Genomic DNA, 9,638 nt, shown 5'->3' with positions numbered 1-9,638 from the left:
ATAAGGTATGGACATTTTCAACCCAGTTTCTTTAATTGCAACATGAAGCCAACAATTCCTAGAGCTGATGTGAGACTTAAATAGGAAATGTGTGTACAGTGCCAACTCAGACCCTGACACACACTCAACCCTCTGTTTATGGTGGCTCTTTGCTTGGGAACCAGACAGCACACAGGACTGACTTTCTGTTTTAGGGTTTTCTGTGAGATCTGTTATCAAGGAAAAATAAACCAAGGTAGAAAAGAACAGCATGCTATCAGCCTATCCCAACAAGCTTCTACATCGAACCAAATGGCATTAACCACCAAGGATTTGAGCCTCAGGTGAGTCACTGGGACCTGAAGGTACTGGTTCTGATAACTCTGATATAAGGGACAAGCCTAGAGATATCTGATCAAAACAGGTGGAAGGACATGGACACAGTGGCTGAGAGGTGGGCTGAGGTCCCTCTCCCAGGTACCATGGGAGCAGAGTGTGGAATGGTGGTCTATGCATGGGAGGGTCCTGGGGGGGTTTCTCAGAGGAGGTGATGCCAGATTTGGGCTTTACAGGATGAACATGACTTTTCAACTCATAGGACCAGGTGTTTCTGGCAGAAAGACCTCTGTGAGCAAATGTCTAGAACTGGCATGGGTGTGGCACTCAGTAGTAGCAGTATGACCAGTACACAATGAGCAGCTGGTATGTTTGGGGACTGTGCCATGTGCTGGTGGCACGAAGGTGAATTAGGCAGGCAGCTGGTGAGTAAGGATGAGAGCAGAGGGCAAAGGGGCCTGGAAAGGCACTAATGGGGTGTCAGGGAATGTTTACCAGTAGGATTACTGTGTGCTGTTTCCTATCTCTCTTGAGCCCTCTGTTCCTTATTAGTCCCTGTCAGGGGCAAGAGGAACAGGCAAGCCACTCCCAGGACAGAGATCAAAGAGATGGGATGCTTGCATAGGGTTTCCTTCATTAGCTTTTCCATTTGGTGATAGGAATTATTTATGACCCTCTTTTGATATGGATCGCCTTTTGGCCTTATGGCCTCTATTGCTCCTTGCTTCCTTGGTAACTTGTAAAGTCTGGTCTCTTGCTCTTTATCTGAAGAAGCTACCTTGTATTATGGTATATATACTCTTACAGAATTCAATAAAGCACCCTTGCTCCACCAGAGACTTGGGTCCCCATGTCCTTCTTTCTCTCTCTCTCTCTTTCTCTCTCTCTTTCTGGCTGATTCCCTGGAGCACAAAGGATGGGTGCATAAACCAAGGAATATTAGCCTCTTTCTTTCTTTCACTTTCTTGTCATCAACTCCGGACCACCAGGTTCCAGTCCATTAAAGGACCCTAACAAGTGGCGCCCAGAACAGGGGCCTGGTATATGTGGTACTTCGGACGGAGTGACTCAGGGCCAATTGAGGCCGGTAAGTACAAGGACATGGGTCAAACAGCTGGAAAGGCCCCTCACTTTTCTACTTTACTTCATCATTTATTTAACATTCAGGGACTTTTCAGTTTCACGCCAACAAGTAGAGGCTTGCCTTCACACAATAGTCAAACATAATCCCTGGTTCCCTGATGAAGGCAGTTTTGATTTAGAAATTTGGCATTGGGTCAAAGAGAATGTTGAACAAGCCGCCAGACAGAGTAAAAATATTCCAATTGATTTCTGGCCCTTGTGGGCTCCCATCAAAGCTGTAATTCTCCCATTTCAAGGCAATTCTAGCCCTCCAGATATTCAACAACAGACAGAATGCTTATTACATGAATATGAATTAGATGATGAAACTTTACAAAAGGCCCAATTAGAACAACACAAAATATTTCAGAATTTTCCTACAAGCCCTGCCCCGGCTGCTCCAAATGCTCTTCCTCTGCCATCAGGTGCGAATCCAAAAGTCTCTTTTTCTAGAACCTAATGATTCTGACGACTCTCCTGAGATACTTTGTGACACCAAAACTGGGAATACTTTTCTGGATAATAATGATAAGTCCTTAGCACAAACTCATATTTGCAAAAAATTACTACCTACTCACTCTCCTTCACGACAGAGGCTCTCTGAATTGCTAGCTTTGCAATCACAAGTCTCTGAAGCTGATGGTTTTTCCGCATTCCCAGTTTTTAGAAATGCTAACACCCAAAGGCAAATAATACCTCAATATGAAGGTATTAACTTTTTTCACATGCAACAAATTAAAAAGACTGTAACTATGTATGCCCCACATTCACCTTTTACTAGAGAAATTCTAAATGCTATGGTGTCTTCTACTGGAAACTTTATTCCCTGTGATTGGCGAACTTTAATAAAAATCTCTCCTTAAACCCGGAGAATATCTTCAGTGGACAAAGTGGTTTCAAGATATAGCCAGAGATCATGCTAACAAAAATGCTCGAGCTGGCGCTCCCTAAAACCAAATTACTTCTGAAGTGTTAACTGGCACCGGACAATTTGATGCTATAGAAGCTCACATACAATGCCCTCCTTTGTTGCATGAACAATTAAAAACAGTGGCCCTTGAAGCTTGGGATAGAGGATACTCCTCAAGAGGAACCTACAGGTAGCTACACTAAAATATTGCAAGGACTTAATGAAACTTATGCTGATTTTTCAGCTAGATTGGGAACTGCTATTTCCCATACTGTAATCGGAGAAGAAGCTAAAAGGCAACTAGAGAAATTACTTGCTTATGAAAATGCAAATCAGGAATGTCAAAAGGCTATAGCCCCAATTCATGAGACAGGGACTATTATTGATTATTTGAAGGCTTGTTGCAATCTAGGATCAGAAACTCAAAAAATGCAAATGCTAGCTGAGACAATGGCTGCTTGCTTTAAAAAAGGGAAATGAGGGATGTTTCACATGCAGGGATAAGAACCATTTACAAAGGGATTGCCCTAAGAAAGCTAATAATAAAACTCCAAAAGTCTGCCCCTGCTGCCATAGGGGAATGCATTGGGCCAAAGAGTGTAAATCTAAATTTGATATTGAAGGAAAACCTATTTCGGGAAACTCCAGGCAGGGAACCCCACCCCCACCCCAGGTCCCCTTCAACAAAAACCAGGGGCAAAATCCATCTTTTCCCTCAAACCCTCTACATCCAGCAGGGCTACCGTCGATATGCCAGCCCTAAATGATTTTCTCCTTTGCCCTCAAGCAGTCCCCTCTAGAATACCTACTGGCCTTTTTGGGCCCCTGCCCCCACAAACCTTCAGTCTTGTACTTGGCCGATTTAGTTTGACTTCTAAAGGATTACTGTTCAACCTGGAGTAATTGATTTAGATTATAAAGGAGAAATTCAAATTATGATGTCATCTCAGATTTTATGGCAATTCAAAAAGGGGGACAAAATTGCTCAATTACTCCTTTTACCTTACATCTCTATTCACTCCTCTAATGATGTACAGACAGGCGAATTTGGCAGTACAGATAAAAAACAGTCCTTATGGACATTATTGGTATCTGAATTTGACTGACCGAATATAAATATCAAAATTAATGGTAAAAGGTTTTCTGGTCTCCTCGATACTGGATCTGATATTACTATTATATCCAAACATTTCTGGCCCAAATCCTGGCCTGTACAAAAAATCTCTTACCAAACTGCAGAAATTTCTCAAACCAAAGTACAAGAAGTTTATCAAAGTGTTCAAATCTACCCATGTGAGGTACCAGAAGGTCAACCTGCAACATTAAAACCTTATGTTATAGATGCATCCCTTAATTTAATAGGAAGGGATTTACTTATGCAATGGCAAGCTCAGATTTACATTCCACATTTTTCCTAGGGGCCACTGCTCATTTAACAAATAATACAATTATAAAAATAACTTGGAAGTACGATGAGACCATTTGGACAGAGCAGTGGCCCCTTACAAAAGAGAAACTACAGGCTGCTCCAGAACTTGTAGATACACAATTAGAATTGAAACATATTGAGAATCTTGCTCTCCTTGGAACTCTTTTATTTTTGTTATAAAAAAGAAATCTAACAAATGGCATCTCTTAACAGACCTTAGAAAAGTTAGTGCATTTATGAAACCTATGGGTGCATTACAACCAGGAATCCCATCACCTACTGCTATTCCTCAAAATTGGGCACATTATTATTACTGATTTGCAAGATTGCTTTTTTAATATACCTCTACACCCTTTAGACTGAGAGATTCGCTTTCTTTCTCCCTTATCCTAATCATATCGGGCCTCATAAATGATACCAGTGGACTGTATTGCCTCAAGGAATGATGAATTATCCCACCATGTGTCAGTACTATGTAGCTAAAGCCCTTGAGCCTGTGAGAAAACAATTTCCTGACTTTCTTGTTATCCATTATATGGATGATATATTGTTTTCAGCTCCATCCGTTTTAGAAACTCAACACATGTTTGGTATAGCTCTACAATGCTTAAAAAACTCTGGATTAATCATTGTCCCTGAAAAAATTCAAATCTCTACTCCTTATCTTTACTTAGGATTTGTTGTTAATAGACAACATATTACTCCCCAACTAACTCAGATTTCGTACTGATAAATTATCAACCTTAAATGATTTTCAGAACTCTTAGGTGATATAAACTGGATTAGACCCTCTTTAAGTGAAGGCACTCAGTCATGTCTGACTCTTTGCGACCCCATGAACTGTAGCCTACCAGGCTCCCTGTCCTTGGGATTTTCCAGGCAATAGTACTGGAGTGGATTGCCATTTCCTTCTCCAAGGGATCTTCCCAACCCAGGGATTGAATCCAGGTCTCCTGCATTGTAGACAGATGCTTTACCGTTTGAGCCACCAGGGAAGTCTAGACCCTCTTTAGGCATTGCTAATTATCAACTTTAACTCTATTTGGTACAAAATAAATTACAAAAGCAATTTCTTACTGGCATTAGACTAGATTTACCTTTAGAATTATTTGTGCTCCCCTCTCTTCATTCTCCCATGGGACTTCTTGCCCAAAAAGATCACCCAGTAGAATGGATCTATATCCATTTTAGAGGAATAAAGTCACTTACACCCTACCTTGATTTATTTGCTCTAATCATTATCAAAGGCTTTGGCCTAGTCAATAAAGTAGAAATAGATGTTTTTCTGGAACTCTCTTGCTTTTTCGATGATTCAGTAGATGTTGGCAATTTGATCTCTGGTTCCTCTGCCTTCTCTAAAACCAGCTTCAACATCTGGAAGTTCACGGTTCACGTATTGCTGAAGCCTGGCTTGGAGAATTTTGAGCATTACTTTACTACTGTGTGAGATGAGTGCAATTGTGTGGTCGTTTGAGCATTCTTTTGCATTGCCTTTCTTTGGGATTGGAATGAAAACTGACCTTTTCCAGTCCTGTGGCTACTGCTGAGTTTTCCAAATTTGCTGTCATATTGAGTGCAGCACTTTCACAGCATCATCTTTCTGGATTTGAAATAACTCAACTGGAATTCCATCACCTCCACTAACTTTGTTCATAGTGATGCTTTCTAAGGCCCACTTGACTTCACATTCCAGAATGTCTTCTTCTAGGTGAGTGATCACACCATCGTGATTATCTGGGTCGTGAAGATCTTTTTTGTACAGTTCTTTTGTGTATTCCTGCCACCTCTTCCATGAGTGGGGAGAGAATTTGGCATCATGCAGACCTCCTTGATGGGGATAAAATGGAAACAGTGTCAGACTTCATTTTTCTGGGCTCCAAAATCACTGCAGATGGTGATTGCAGCCATGAAATTAAAAGACGCTTACTCCTTGGAAGGAAAGTTATGACCAACGTAGATAGCATATTAAAAAGCAGAGACGTTACTTTGCCAACAGAGGTCTGTCTAGTCAAGGCTATGGTTTTTCCAGTAGTCATGTATGGATGTGAGAGTTGGACTATGAAGAAAGCTGAGCACCAAAGAATTGTTGCTTTTGAACTGTGGTGTTGGAGAAGACTCTTGAGAGTCCCTTGGACTGCAAGGAGATCCAACCAGTCCATCCTAAAGGAGATCGGTCCTGGATGTTCATTGGAAGGACTGATGCTGAAGCTGAAACTCCAATACTTTGGCCACCTGATGCCAAAAGTTGACTCATTGGAAAAGACCCTGATGCCGGAGGGATTGGGGTCAGGAGGAGAAGGGGACGACACAGGATGAGATGGCTGGATGGCATCACCGACTCAATGGACATGAATTTGGGTAAACACCAGGAGTTGGTGATGGACAGGGAGACCTGGTGTGCTGTGATTCATGGGGTCGCAAGGAGTCAGACATGACTGAGCGCCTGAAATGAACTGACCTGAACTGGATCATTATCAATGGAAGAAATAGGGCTAAAACTCTAATTGGCTCCAATCCCCATAAACTTGTGATACCTGTCAATAAATCTCAATTCGAGAAAGCCTTACAAACTTCTACTGATTTCCAAATAGCTTTTTTGGAATATTTTGGAAAAATTTCATTTCATTATCCTTCTATCAAGCTATGGAATTTCTTCAAAATACTGAATTTATTATTTGCCACATCTTCAGCTCACAGCCAATACCTCAAGCTGAAGTTATCTATATAGATGGGACTAAGAACGCTAAAGCCTCATTCTGATCTCTCAAACAATATAAAGTTTTTTACACTAAATTCCATTCTGCTCAGCAAAATGAATTATATGCTCTTATTCACATCACATACTAAAATTGCAAATAAAAAATATAAAAAAGAAGGAATACACTGGAATATTGCTATCTTCCCTTTCTAAATCAGACTCTACTAGATTCCAACATAAGATATTCTCTAAATCTATAATTATTGTTAATATAGCTTTATTTCTTTTAAATTTTTTAAACTTACCACAAGGAGATATCTTGACAAGAGCAGAAAAACATTTTGAGGAATTGAAGGACACTTCTCTTCCTCTGCCCATTTGGTATCAAGACAGGTTCAATAAACAATGGAAATCTGGGAAATTAATCTTCCAGGGAAAAGGATATGCTTGTATTTCCCCAGATGGATCCAACGAACTCACATGGCTTCCTAATTGGAAGATTTGACCCAAGGGGGCCCCGGGCATTCAAAATGGAGATGAAACAACAAAAACCCCAGGAGGAAGAAATTCCAATACAGGTCATGTCAGCTCTAAAGATCTCCAGGAAGCACCGTCCTCGGGGACCTCAACCTTATGACCTCCGCTCTTGGGGACAGATAAAAACCCTTACTAATCAAGCTGAAAATATGGTTTCTCAACAGAGAATGCCTCGGAGTCCTGAAAACCTTCTTAACTGCTATGCTCGCTTGGTTGGCCTGCTCGACCCCGACTGGAGCCAGATCAACTAATCAGATTTAACTGGGCTTATCTACCCAGCACCCCCCCCCCCCCCCTCTTTATTGCAGGTCATAGAATGGACGGAAAAAGGACCGATGGTATCAAACAATGACTCTACCCATATGCTCCCTCCCAGGAACCCTCACACCCTGGGGAGGAGGGAAAACTAATTAACATTTCTTTAGGCTATGAAGTCCTTCCATTGTGCCTGGGCCCAGGGGAATTATGCATAAACATCAGCTGACAAACTTGGGCTTTCGTCCTGCCTCCAAACGGAGACCTTTGGACATTTCTTGGATTACTTACTGCCCTTTCTTTGTCTGTGAACCATGTTTACACTACTGAAACTTTAGGGAAAGTGTTAGGGAAAGAACAAAGAACATTATGTAAAGGGTTTACTTATAAGAACTTTAAATATACTCCTGTTCATTGGGACAAATGTCAAGCCAAATCAGGAAAACTAATATTTGTGGCTAGTCACATCGTTGTCGATTGGAGACCCCATGGTATGTGGTTGTCTAACTGCTCAGATGATATTAACAGCATTGTGTGTGATTATGCTACTCAAGTGGCTTGGAAGGTTACTAACACTACAATGGAACATTACCATGACAAAAGGAATTCTTGGCTGGCTTGACAGTGGAATGGCATCCCCTCGTCTTCAGATTCTCCTTGATAAACAAATTGGGCCTGAACTATGGGACATATGGAAACATGCTGTGAGCACCGATCTTGGAACTTGGACCGGACATTTCACAGGAACCAGTCGTAGTCTTAGTAATTATTTCTTTCGCTATAATCAATCTTATTTCATACAAGCTTGTATTCCCCTTTCTTTTGTTTTAGCTATAGGAAACTTACAATTTAATAAGACTTTACGCTCTGTAACTTGTATGAATTGCAAATTGTATACCTGTCTTAACTCTTCTATTTCCATAAGAAATTAATCCCTTTTGATTCTTCAATCTCAATGTAATTTGTGGTTACCAGTAAATCTCCAACGGCCCTGGGAAGAAAGCCCCCTGGCCGGACTTGCTTCCTGGTTACTTACTAAATTACTCTGACGATCTAATCGATTCAATGGATGGCTGATTCTTGGCATTTGGGGATTAATAGCTATTTGCACCACTGCTGCCGTCACTGGTGTTGCTTTACAAACCTCAATTCAAACACATAATTTTAGTCCAAAATTGGACTAAAGATGCTCATACTATGTGGGCCACTCAGACTCAGATAGATGATGATATTCAAGATGAAATACAGGAACCAAAAACAGCCATCAAATGGGTTGGAGATCAATTATTAGGTATATAAAAACAAGTGACATTAATATGTGATTGGAATTCTACTCAAATTTGTGTTACTCCTGTTCAATTCAATCATAGTGCCTATAACTGGGAGCAAATCAAATTTCATTTACAAAATATACATGATAATGCCTCTCTGAATGTACAATTATTGCAAAAAGAAATCTTTGATACCTTCTCTAAAAGTCTGCCCTCACCCACCGATCTGGAAATTTTAGCTGAACAACTAGCTGATCAATTATCTGGGCTAGACCCACGAGGATGGTTTCAAAGCATCACCCACAGCATCGGGTCTAGAACCATAACTCTGGTGATTGTCTTGGCAATTATATTTGTTGTTTACCATTGCCTTTATGCAAAAATTGTTAAAACTAAACAAACTCAAATGGTCAGGACCTTTTTTACAAATATAATAAAATAGGGGGAACTGTCAGGGAATGTTGAACAGGAGGATTCCTGTGTGCTGTTTCCTATCTCTCTTGAGCCCTCTGTTCCTTATCAGTCCCTGTCGGGGCAAGAGGAGCAGGCAAGCCGCTCCCAGGACAGAGATCAAAGAGATGGGATGCTTGCATAGGGTTTCCTTCATTAGCTTTTCCATTTGGTGATAGGAATTATTTATGACCCTCTTTTGATATGGATCGCCTTTTGGCCTTATGGCCTCTATTGCTCCTTGCTTCCTTGGTAACTTGTAAAGTCTGGTCTCTTGCTCTTTATCTGAAGAAGCTACCTTGTATTATGGTATATATACTCTTACAGAATTCAATAAAGCACCCTTGCTCCACCAGAGACTTGGGTCCCCATGTCCTTCTTTCTCTCTCTCTCTTTCTCTCTCTATTTCTTGCTGATTCCCTGGAGCACAAAGGATGGCTGCGTAATCCAGGGAATATTAGCCTCTTTCCTTCTTTCACTTTCTTATCATCGACTCCCGACCACCAGGTTCCAGTCCATTAAAAGGCCCCAACAGTGGGGTAGGGGAGTGATTTGCCAAGGGCCTCACAGTGTGTTGGTGACAGGTCTTCATTCATGGAGCCCAAGACAGGATGTGCTGAGCCAGGAAGGCTCTGGCATGTCAACGTTAGG

Source organism: Dama dama, chromosome 22, assembly GCF_033118175.1.
Source record: "Dama dama isolate Ldn47 chromosome 22, ASM3311817v1, whole genome shotgun sequence".
Taxonomy (NCBI): Eukaryota; Metazoa; Chordata; class Mammalia; order Artiodactyla; family Cervidae; genus Dama; species Dama dama.
The sequence above is the reverse complement of the archived record's forward strand: the minus strand, read 5'-3'. Positions refer to the sequence as shown.